Source organism: Watersipora subatra, chromosome 5 (genome assembly GCF_963576615.1).
Source record: "Watersipora subatra chromosome 5, tzWatSuba1.1, whole genome shotgun sequence".
Taxonomy (NCBI): Eukaryota; Metazoa; Bryozoa; class Gymnolaemata; order Cheilostomatida; family Watersiporidae; genus Watersipora; species Watersipora subatra.
The window spans coordinates 5,710,887-5,723,468 of NC_088712.1; positions in this window are offsets into that span (position 1 = coordinate 5,710,887).

Sequence of the window (12,582 nt, forward strand, 5' to 3'; positions counted from 1 at the left end):
TAAGTCTATCAACTGCCTATCTATGCAGCTAAATAAATCATGTGAGCCAGGACTGGCGGAAGTGTTCAGGAGATGCTGTATTGGTACAACCACACTCCAAATTTTGCTAAAGCAGTATCCGCTGAATCAGGGTTCAACTATCAGTTAAGATCGCTGCCTGACACTGCAACCAACCCACTGAGGCATGCCAAGACACACTTGAATCCCTTTAAGCCCGGATATATAGTCTATGTGAAACCGGTCAAGTAAAAATATACTACAATTTGGCCGACTGACAGAATCACAGCACTCTTATCAAACACTGCTGCTAAATTAGATGAAATACCACGACACATTGCAGATCTACAGCTTTGTCACCGAATCTCACCAAGTAAACCAGCCAGTGATGCAGAAGTTTCTATAGACTTACCATACCAATTACCACCCGACGACGACAAAGACATAGACATTGGAAATGAAAACAATGCTAATCAAGAAATAGTAGACCATAATGAGGCTTGTGTCAACCATAGAGAGAGGCTTGTGTTACCTGATTTTTAAGTAATTGACTGATGTGATTTAGAAATCAGGAGGAGGTTTGAATAGGAATCGTCTGAACATGTATAATTATTATTCATGTAAATAGGAATTGTCTGAACTTGTTAAAGTAGTATTCATTTAATATTGTTTGCTTTTTATGTAATGCTTTGCTGTATAAGTAATGCTTGCTAATATTGTACTGTATCATCAGCGGGTGTAATGCTTACAGACACCTACTTTTGTCAGCTTCAATAGTTGCCCATTGACAGTGCTAGCAGCTAGTAGATGCCAGAGGAATGTTTATGTAAACATTACAGCAGGCTTGATAGAGCAGTTGCATGTTATGCGATGAGTCAGTTGAATTAGCGCAGTGCTGCTGTGTACTGTGGTGGAACACCAAGTTTCTATCCTTCTTGTACAGTTTCTAACTGGAGTTATGTTCCCTTTTTATCCTTTTGTAGCCACGCCCCTAAGGGAGGCTGGTCTTAGCATCTCATTTGCATAATTTGATGTACTTAAGGCAGGGCCTCGGCTCTTTATGTTCGTTCAATACATGCAGTGCATTTGAATCATACTCTTTCTGCTACCTTAAGCGATACCAGAACCACCCCGGCATATAGCTATCTCCAAAGACCTAGTCTATGGACTGTGCTGTGGGGATAGACTCATAAGAACACTGTCGACCCCTGTCGACCTCGTCGACCTCCGGTCGACCTTGTCGACCTAGTATAAAACCTCTTTGGTGCAATTCCTTGTGTGAGGTGGTTAATGTTGACCGGTGGAGTAAGCCGACCTAGTCGCCTCTGCATGTTGGTCACGGGAAACCAGTACACAGCCCCTGTGAAGGGTGAATGCAGACCGGTAGAGTAAGCCGACCTAGTCGCCTCTACGTGTTGGTCGCAGGAACCAACACACTGGTGGCAGCAGTGGGATTTGACTGCTGTAACACGGACTTCTAAGACAACCTTTGTAACCATGCCAAGCAGCCGACGGAATGCTACCAGACATCTGGCTGAGGCAGAGCTACAACAGGTCGACCAGATTGGTCAGATGACAGAGGCTATTACTAGAGCCTTACAAATGCCTAGGAGGGAGGCTAGCTTCAAGCCACCGAAATTCGATGGGAGTGAAGATGTGGAACTATTCATCTCCCAGTTCGAAGAGGTTGCAGAAGCTAATGAGTGGAATGAGAAGGCCACTCTCCTCCACCTGCGTGAGACATTGAAAGAGGGGGCCAGAGGTTGCAGTCGAGGAGATTCACCTGCCTCCATCTTCTCGGCCTTACGCACAAAGTACGGGCTCTCCTCGAGAGAGGCTAAGAGTAGGCTCCACCTCAAGAGGGAGCCAAAGACTAGCCTCCAAGAACACGCAACGAAGATGGAGCGTCTAGTGAAGATAGCATACGCTGACCTTACGGACTCCTACCAAGCTAACATGGCCATGGATGCGTTTTCCCTGACTCTAGGAAACACGCACCTCCAACGCCATCTTTTGGCAGTAAGAGCCCAGAGCTTAGAGGAAGCGGTGCAGGCAGGGAATGAGTTCCTGCAAATTCAGCCCACTCTTCCTCGGCCTGGTGCTCGACCCCTAGTAATGACAGTGGAGGAGGAGGAGACTATCCCTGCTACAGTCGCCCCCATCCACTCGGATCCCCCATCAGCCACCCTGAATGACGTCCTACTGGCTATAAAAGGGTTAACAGATGGACTAAAAGAAGGAAACCGATTGGGGTGACGAGGAGCGGAGAAAAAGGAACCTAACTGTTGGGGCTGCGGCCAGACAGGGCACGTACAGCGCCGGTGCCCTTAAGCTACCAAAAGACAACCACTTCAAGCCACGAGGTCGGGAAACGGTTCCTATCCACAGCAGTAGGGGGAAGTGCTGACTGTGGATCTACTATACCAATGCAAGACCAGTGGCAACGGCCACGACGGACTAGGCGACACAGGCTCCCCCCCTGGTCGCCACCGGTCCCCTTGCATAACCATTATCAGCCCTTACCTGAGTGAGCAGGTCTCCCACCCTCAGAAACCAAGGAAGAAACATACGTCTGGCTAAAGCCGTCTCGGCCTTCCAAAAAAGGCCCCCAGAGAATGAGCGAAGCCGGACGAACTCATGGAGATGAATTGTGGAAGCCACATAATAGCAGCTATTTCTTGCCAGGTCGCATCGGAGGGCAGCCCGTCCAGTTTCTCGTGGACACCGGATGCACGTCTAATCTGTTGGGACGGCATGTTTTTGAGCGCTTACCCAAGGATGTCAAGAGCCAATTAGAGGTTCGAGAAGACTATGGGCGGATGGCAGATGGTACACGGCTGAAATTTCATGGACTCATCACTCTCCCAGTCAGAGTCAGGAGTGTCCAAGTCACTGTATCTCTAGTGGTGTGTGCCCTGAAGGAGGATGCCATCCTGGGCATGCCATTCTTGGTCGACCACCACTGTGAGATGAATTTTCAGCAACCCACGTTGGTGTTAAATGGGCAGAAATTGACTTGCACTGACAGAGAGGGTCGACCCCTGACAAGTGGAGTTCAGATAATGCGAGCCACAACACTTCCCCCTCGAGCCGAGGTCCTAGTTGCTGGGCGTCTCACATCCTCATCCTATCAGCCAGTCGGGTTAATCAAGGGAGTAAGAAGCAGTTATATGGTGGCCGCCAGCCTACATCAACCCGGTAAAAAGGGGAGAGTGGCCATCCGCTGCATGAATCCTACCGACCATCCAGTCAGCGTGACGGCAGGGACGATTGTGGGACAATACACTGGAGTAGGGCCGGACGAAATAGGGGTTCCCTGGACAGCAAAGGAGGATGTTGAGACTCCTAAGGAACATTCCCCTTCTCCTTCAAGCGTGCCCCCCCCCCACATGCAGGACTTGCTCCAACAAGCGGCGCCACATTGCTCGTCCCCTACCGAGCACCGAAGGATGGAAGACCTTTTGGTTCGTTATGCGGATGTGTTCAGCCAAGGAAGCGAAGACGTGGGGCGTACCACCCTGGTACAACATGAAATCCCCCTTCTCCCAGAGGCACAACCCATCCGTCAACACCCATATCGAGTAGGACATGAGAAAGAAGCCGAAATCGAGCGACAGGTTTCGGCCCTTGAGAAACAAGGCATGATTGAGCCCGCTCACGGGGCCTGGAGCTCTCCGGTGGTCTTGGTGAGGAAGAAGGACGGGGCGTGGCGATTATGTGTGGACTATAGAAAGCTCAATAGTGTCACTCGCCAGGACGCCTACCCCCTTCCCCGGATTGACGAGAGTTTAGATGCCTTGTCCGGCAGCAAGTTTTTCAGTACCCTGGATATGATGAGCGGGTATTGGCAGGTACCTCTCTCTGCCGAGGCCCAGGAACGGTCAGCATTCACCACACGCAGTGGATTATGGAGATGGAAGGTGCTCCCCTTTGGGCTGACCTCCGCTCCGGCTACCTTCCAGTGGCTAATGGAACGCGTCCTCCAAGGGCTACACTGGAAACCTATATACCTATACCTAGACCATATATATAGCTATACCTAGACGACATCATCGTCATGTCGGCAGACTTCTCTAGTCATGTAACTAGGCTGGCAGAGGTGTTGGAACGATTGAGGCAAGCAGGATTAAAATTGAAGCCCTCTAAATGCAGTCTGTTCCAGACCCAAGTCAAGTACCTGGGCCACATAGTCAGCGACACTGGAGTGGCTACTGACCCTGAGAAGATTCAGGCCATCAGTGAATGGGCAGCTCCACAGGATGTGACTCAATTAAGATCGTACTTGGGTACCACTGGGTACTACCACCGATACATACCTGACTACGCCTCGATCGCCAAACATCTCACCTTGTTGACAAGCAAGGGGGTCCCCTGGAAGTGGGGAGAAGATGAACAGGAAGCTTTCCTTAAGCTCAAGTGGTCACTGACGCACGCTCCGGTACTGGCATATCCTGATCCCTCTCTACCCTACGTACTCGATACCGATGCTAGTAACGTAGGGACCGGGGCTGTGTTATCCCAGGTCCAGCAAGGCAAGGAGCGACCTATAGCCTACTATAGCAAGACCCTCTCCCCCGCCGAACGCAACTACTGCATGACTAGAAGAGAGCTGCTGGCAGTCGTGCTAGCTGTCCGACATTTCCGGCCATACCTATATGGCAGAGAGTTTACTATCCGGACAGATCATGCCTCCTTGGTTTGGCTGCACCGGAGAAAGGAACCCTCTTGCCAGGTGGCCCGGTGGCTGGAGAGCCTAGTCGAGCACAAGTATCGAATCATCCATCGAAAAGGTGTTAAGCATGGTAACGCCGATGGGTTGAGTCGACAACAGTGCATCGACTGCCGGCAGTGTGCTGCCATTGAGAAGCGGGATCGGGGGCCAACTAGGTCACAAGTGTGTGACTCGCTAGTACCCCCAGGGACTAATTGGGAAACTACCGTACCAGTGGACCAAGTTCCTGTACAACCACCAAGAGGTACGGGAGGACCCAGTCCTAGCGCCCACCAGTTGGACGAAGACAAATGGCCTTGACTACCCAGCAGCAGACATACATCAGGGCCCAGCCTCCCGATTCCCACACCAGCCAGCCAAGTTCCAGTACGGCTGCCATGCGGTGCGGGGTCACCCAGAGTGTTGGACAACCCCCTCAGAAAGTCTCAAAACCCTCTGTTACGGGCCATCAAGGTGGCAGGTGAGCCAGGACACGTTGTGGAAACTGACAAAGTTGCAGTACAATCAGACGCTAGAGCCACGAGTTTAGATCTCTCACCGCCAGCTGCCCCAAAGGTCCCGGAATTGTTGACAGTAGTGCAAACCTCACTAGATGAAATACGAGCATTGCAACAGAGACCCGCTACCGACCTAGGGATAATTTACCAGGCCGTCAGGAACCGGAAAAGAATCGAAGAGGCCGTATTACAAGTAGGCAGCCCCGAGTTGCAGCGGTTGGCCCGGATGTTCCATCAGCTCCAGATTGACGAATCAGGTGTATTGACCCTTCATCTCATTCAGAATGGGCGAGAAAGGGTGGTGGTGGTATGCCCCCAAACTCTGCGACAGGAGATCCTGTGGAAGGCCCACGAACAAACTCACTGCGGTGTGGAAAGGACCCTGAAGCGCGTCCAGCTGGATTGGTACTGGCCGGGCATGACTGGAGATATCAGGAGGGCAGTTCTCTCCTGTGAAGTTTGCCAGCGGGCTAAGACGGGAAAGGCTCGGACCTCCGGGAATCGCCAACGGTTGTACGCTGGGAGGCCATGGCAACGTCTAGCAGTAGATTTAGTGGGACCCCTACCTCAGACCCCTCGAGGAAATAGCTGGGTGTTGGTACTCACTGACCATTTCACTCGGTGGTCGGATGCCTTAGCTATCCCTGACGCTACAGCTCCAACGGTGGCCCAAGTCTTGGATGAAAGAGTATTCAGTTACTTCGGTCTGCCCGAAATTATCCACACCGACCAGGGGAGCCAATTCGAGTCCTCTTTGTTTCAAGAGCTATGTGACTTGTGGGGAGTCGACAAATCTAGGACCACTCCGTACCACCCCGAAGGAAATGGTGTGGTTGAAAGAAACAATCGAGTATTGGGTGACTCCCTACGAGCACTTTTACTGGGCAGAGGACAAGAGGACTGGGATCAATTATTGCCACAGATCATGCGGACGCTGCGAGGGCTACCGCACTCTGCCACTAAGGAAACACCAAATTATTTGATGTTGGGTCGAGAGCTTCGTCTTCCTGACCAATTGCTGCATGGAAATAGGTTGGAGTCATTTACGAGCACACACGAATATGTCCAGACTGTTCACGACCGGTTGATACAAGCTCATACTCTCCTCCGAGATAGACAGAAGGAAATTGTATCAACCGAAGTGAGAGAGCCTCCGCTGTTCAATGAGGGTGACCTCGTATGGTTGCTAAGCAAGCGACGAAGAAAAGGGGAAAATCCGAAATTTGCGGCCAGGTATGTGGGGCCCTATCGCGTACTAAGGAGTCACGAAAATCATACGTACGAAGTAGAAAGATATGGACAGCGATCCACTCAGGCCGAAGGAAGATTAAGGCTCTGTCGCCCTAGCCCGGTGCAACAAGGACGAGCCCCAGCTGAAGTCGAACCTGCCCGACGTCCCAACATGAGAGGTTATCCCCGGAGACGAGTATCACGAGAAAACGGTAATCCAGATGCCGTTATTTCCGAATCACTTCTGCCTAGTCGATTAATAGATTTACCAATACCACAATCGCCGGGAAGATTGGAACCACCTCGGCTCCCCAGCGAAGATTTTTTGGTCTCTCCAAGTGAACACAACTCTAACTCGAGAGCTGGCCTCGACACTGGCTGCGAGTTGGCGACCGAAGAAGCAAGAGCTACGGGGAATGAAGGAGTCCAGGCTTGTACCACTGGGACCGGAAACACCACGCGGCCCCAACGAATAAGAAAGCCCCCTGCGTATCTAGCGGATTACGACACCAGTACTGTCCAATCAGGAGAGGCCAGAAGGGGTCAAGGCCAAAAGGCGGCCATTTTGGAAACCAAAGAAAGCTCTCTCACTGTTTGTTATCAGCTCGACATGCACACACACACACGCATATTTACACCCTCCAGCCATGGAAGTGATCAAGGAGACCATTAAGGAAGCTTCTCCACTTACCGGAGCTCTGCCCCTACTATCGGAGCTAGTGACTCCATTAGAACTACACCCGGCTCCCAATGAAACGTTGGATGGTATGGATTCCGACTCGACGAAGGAAGATTCCTCCCCGAGCTCTCGCCTACCGACCAAGTGGGTCTCAGAGGAGACGACCAGGAAAATAATGAAGCTATGTCAGGAAGACGGTGTCCACTGTCCGTTGTGCCAGCAATCATTATCCACCCCCCGACGGCGCCGGATTCACATTGCACAACATTTTACGAGGTTCTTCTGCAAATGTGGGAGAAATTCGACCTCGAGAGACACAATCGCCAAGCACCAATCGAGGATGAAGGGCGTGGAGATCCGGAAAGCCCCCGGTGGAACGGGCGTTAAGATCTACGAGGTCGACCGCGCCAGCTATCCCACATGGATCAGGAGGGTCCAATTGGTCAACCCCCCGGCCTTCGAGAAACTTATGCCTTATGGTCCGGTTAAGATGAAGCCACCTGTGAGGAGAGGACCGCAGGCACCCTATCCCTCTCCCCCAAAGGAAAAGCGGATAGATCGGAAATGTAGTCCGCTCAAAAAGGGGAAACCCATACCTGTTCCCAGGAAGACGCTAACGACGGTCGGGAGCATCCAGAGCCGACTGGGAGATGTCCGACCCCGAGCCACGGTGGACGCCCTTCGAGAGGAGGCCTCTAGCCTCAGACGAACGGCCCGTCACCTGGAAGAGTTGGCTAACCAGATGTCGACCAAGTGAAAGATTGCGACACGAATCCCGTTAAAAACATTGACTATCCCTATCTTGTAGTATATTCTAGTTTGTTTGTGTTTTTCTTTTATTATTTTATTTTTTTTTGGTTTTTTTTATTATAGCCGATTGCCGTCTATAGGGGCGGCGTGTGTGGTGGAACACCAAGTTTCTATCCTTCTTGTACTGTTTCTAACTGGAGTTATGTTCCCTTTTTATCCTTTTGTAGCCACGCCCCTAAGGGAGGCTGGTCTTGGCATCTCATTTGCATAATTTGATGTACTTAAGGCAGGGCCTCGGCTCTTTATGTTCGTTCAATACATGCAGTGCATTTGAATCATACTCTTTCTGCTACCTTAAGCGATACCAGAACCACCCCGGCATATAGCTATCTCCAAAGACCTAGTCTATGGACTGTGCTGTGGGGATAGACTCATAAGAACACTGTCGACCCCTGTCGACCCTGTCGACCTTGTCGACCTCCGGTCGACCTTGTCGACCTAGTATAAAACCTCTTTGGTACAATTCCTTGTGTGAGGTGGTTAATGTTGACCGGTGGTGTAAGCCGACCTAGTCGCCTCTGCGTGTTGGTCACGGGAAACCAGTACACAGCCCCTGTGAAGGGTGAATGCAGACCGGTAGAGTAAGCCGACCTAGTCGCCTCTATGTGTTGGTCGCAGGAACCAACACAGTACATGTAATCACTTGCTGCGAATAAAGTACTTTGACTAATTATATTCGCTGTGTGTGACCAGAAAATCATCAACTAGCCACAGGGATCTTGTATTTCGAGCTGTCACATTCTAACGGAAATTTATGATATATATTTACAGAAAATGATGCAAAAATCTATTTACTCACCAGCAAAGTTTTGCTAGGTTAACTTCTCCCTAGTACTACCGAACGGAACGGACATATCAAATGAAACTGCTCCAGTCAGGCGGTGCGATTATTCTTTGGTTTAGCTTTAGTACCCATAACCCTTCGGACTCGGTTTTATTACAGTAATAATGGACGTAAGAGTATAGTCTCCACTGCACATTCCAAAAGATAACCCGCGTAACAACCCGCTAGAAGAAAATTTTGTAAAGCTTGTGATAAATTTTCTGCTACAGTACTTTAAGTTGTATCGTTTTGTAATTATGCCCAAGCAGCAGTTTTTTCCAACCTAATATATTATCAGAAACAAACAACCATAATAACTAGTAATATATCAGCTCTTGAGCGCTCGTATAACTTGTTTATACACCGAATTGAACAGTTTTCTTCTGGTAGGACATCATAATCATAAGAGTAGTTATTCCTAGAAAAGGCTGAATAATGCCTAAAGATGTACTTGCACAAAATGTTAGGTTATTTTATCAAAAAGTATCAGTATTATTCTATCATTTGCCACAAATCATGTTATTTTAGGTGGTCTGCCCACTAAGATGTTTCAAGATTTAAATGGACAAAACTTTGTGGCATTAATACGCTCATAAGAACAATAAGTGCCAGTAATTACCCAAAATGATATAGACAGTCGTGAAGCTGATGTCTGTTGCTCGAGCTTATATCTGCTTTTTCATGGTTTATAACAACAAAAGTCGTGATAAATAATAAATAGTTGCATCGTAAATATAACAACAGCAAAAAAAGATTGCAATAAACGCAGCAATACATCAAAAAGCAAACATAAAAATCCAGGGTGATTGAAATGCTGATAGAATCAAGCATGAAAGTTGTGCAACTGGCATAAATGATACTAAGTGAATAAATGGGATATCAGTAAAATTTGGAGTTGTCTAAACACTATGAGGAAAATGTTTTTTTTATGAAAAACTGGATAAAATTTAAACTAAATCATGATTATTATTCATCATCACAACTTCATATGAAAGAGAATAACCTCATACAGCAGCGACAAATGAATATTCAGTAAAATTGACTTTACAAATTGACATGCACAAGCAGAGAGCTGTCACCAACCTTAGAAGAGCCAGCCAGATTTTCAGTTTGTTGAAGCATTGTAGCAGTCAATATACTGCAAATAAACAATCAGCTGTCAATGAGACAATTATTTACAATACGTTATATTATGAAATTATTTATATAGCTTATAACATCATTTTATTCGAGATACATACAATATAGCAATAGGAAAATATATCATAATTTTACTTTACGAGAAAAGCTTCATAAAATGGCTGTGAAAATGATGGCATGTAATACAAATAGTTTTGTTTTAATTAATTAATTAAAAATAGGATCTTAGGATTAGGATTACTGAGAAATAAATTCCACAATAGGCTACTACCACAAATGGTTTCTGAGTTGTAGCTGGTTTTATACAAGCTGTTGCCAGATTTTAAATAAGGTTACCATGAAATTAGAGATTTTAATATCAGTGAGCAATTTCAGCTCATAGAAGTGATCCTAAAGTAGATATTACACAATTGATGATACAAAAACTGCAAGTGAAACAAAACTAACCAAGAAAAATCTGACACAAGGACCACAAACTTTGTATCCCGATGTGATGACTGTCTTCAAGAACATAATGGAATCGGTAATTCTGAGATAAAGGGTGGTACCGAGAGTTTGGTTAGATCCCAGCAAAAATAAATTGAGTTATTGCTGACAGAATCTAGGAGCGTTTTGGCTAATCTCATAGGAGAAAGCTAAACAATGAACCAATGCAGTGTTAATGATGTTTACTTTATAGGCAATCATAGATTGAACAGTGAAAAATAAAAATCCTTCAATGCTTAACATAACATGAAGGCCTACTATACCCAAAACTGATTAACAATTGATGAGTGTTTGGCTACTATAATAGAGGTGATGGTTTCCTGTCTGTGATATAAGTTATTCACCACAGGACGGCAACTACAACTTTGTGCTGTAAAGAAGGCCAAACAGGTTCAGCAGTACGGAAAACAGACACAAAGAATACACCAACCTGAACTAATACTAGAGTAGATTACAATACGTTACTCAGAGTGCATCTATCTTGAGGGCCATGTTTTTCTCATCTTCAGCCCTGGCCTACATGTGTATTATTGTTAGTTTAAATTTCAATTTGTCACGTTCAAATTGAGATTTATGATATTCATCTATAGAAAATGATGCAAAAGTATATTTACTCACCAGTGAAGTTTAGCTCGGCAGCTTCCTCCTAGTAGTACAGGAACATACGAGAGAAATGAAACTGCTCCAGTCAGTAGTTGCAAGTATTCATCTGTTTAGCCTTAGAAACAATAACTGTCAGAGTAGGAAAATGGTAAAAGTTAGAGTCTGCCGCAAACACACTAAGATTGGCATCACAAGAATTCCAATGCTAAAATAAGAGCATGAAAACTACAAGGCTAGGTATGCATAAGGGTTGGAAGCGCTGACAGGTCAGCCTAAGAGTCAAAGCCAAAGTCAGCGGAGATGGGATGGTGGGTCAGAGTGAGAAACTATAGAGATAGGAATGGGAAGCATTAGATATGACAGCGAGGAATGCATCAGTGATTGAAGCATTGGAGCGTTATGAGGACAGAGTAATAATATCATTGAAGCATTGCCACCCAGCTGCCACAAATAGCATTGTAAATGGTGCACTGCCAAAAACATCAAGCATATGAGCCATTTAACCATTAAAACTCATGAGAGACATTAACAAGCATGATGGATGTATGCCCAATTATGATTATTGCCATAACAGATGAAGGAGATGTGTGATCATCTACTAATCAAATATAATTGTCACCACTACATAATAAGTAGGACAATACATCATACAAAGTACCAAATATTAGTCTACAGAGCAAGCAACTTTGCAGAGTGACCACAGGCATAAGCAGGGACATATATACATCAAATTATCAACCAGTCATAAACAAATCAAGTATTTACAAAATATTTATGTATATAGCATATAACACCATTTATTATAGATAAGATGACTTTGTGAAATCATAATATTAGTATGCATGAATTTTAATGTTATGAAAAACAAAATGGTTTTTGTAATGACTATATAATGCATGATATGAAATATGAATCTCTCCTTTCCTTATTTAAGATAGATAATTAGAACTGTCTCATGGTGAGGGTAATAGCAAAATCCACTTTGTACGATTCAGCTATTGATGGTTTTCAGGTCATGGCCATTCTTGAAAAACTTATTGACTTAGCCTCTCAGCCTATTGACTTGTTAGCTTATTGGGATTCCAAACATCCTCATGGAGTGTCAAAAAGTTGACATCAGATATCAGCTGTCAAAAAAGAATGCTGGTTGGCATCAAAGTTACTAAAAATAGCCAGAGCGCAACTGACATGAGCCAGAAAAACAGCTAGAGGCTGGCAGCGAGCCAAGCAGCAAAAGAGGCAATAGAGTAAGGCTAATATAAGCCATAGGAGCCTGCAGAAAACAGCATGCAGAGGATTAACCTATTGATGAGCAAAAACATACAGCAGATACAATTTACCCCAATTGGTGGGAAGCCAGGAAAACTACGAAGCCCTGAGAGAAGATAATTCATTCTGCCCCTGCCAGCAGAAGGAGCCATATTTACATGCCTCTCAGACACATAACTATTGAACCTAGAAAGGTCATAACTAATAAGGCTATTTATACAAGCGTAATGTTAGTTTTGCTTTGGCTAGTGAGTATTGACAACATTACTGTTAAATTTGCTCTTGTGAAAAAAACTAGAGTTTACAGACACATGAA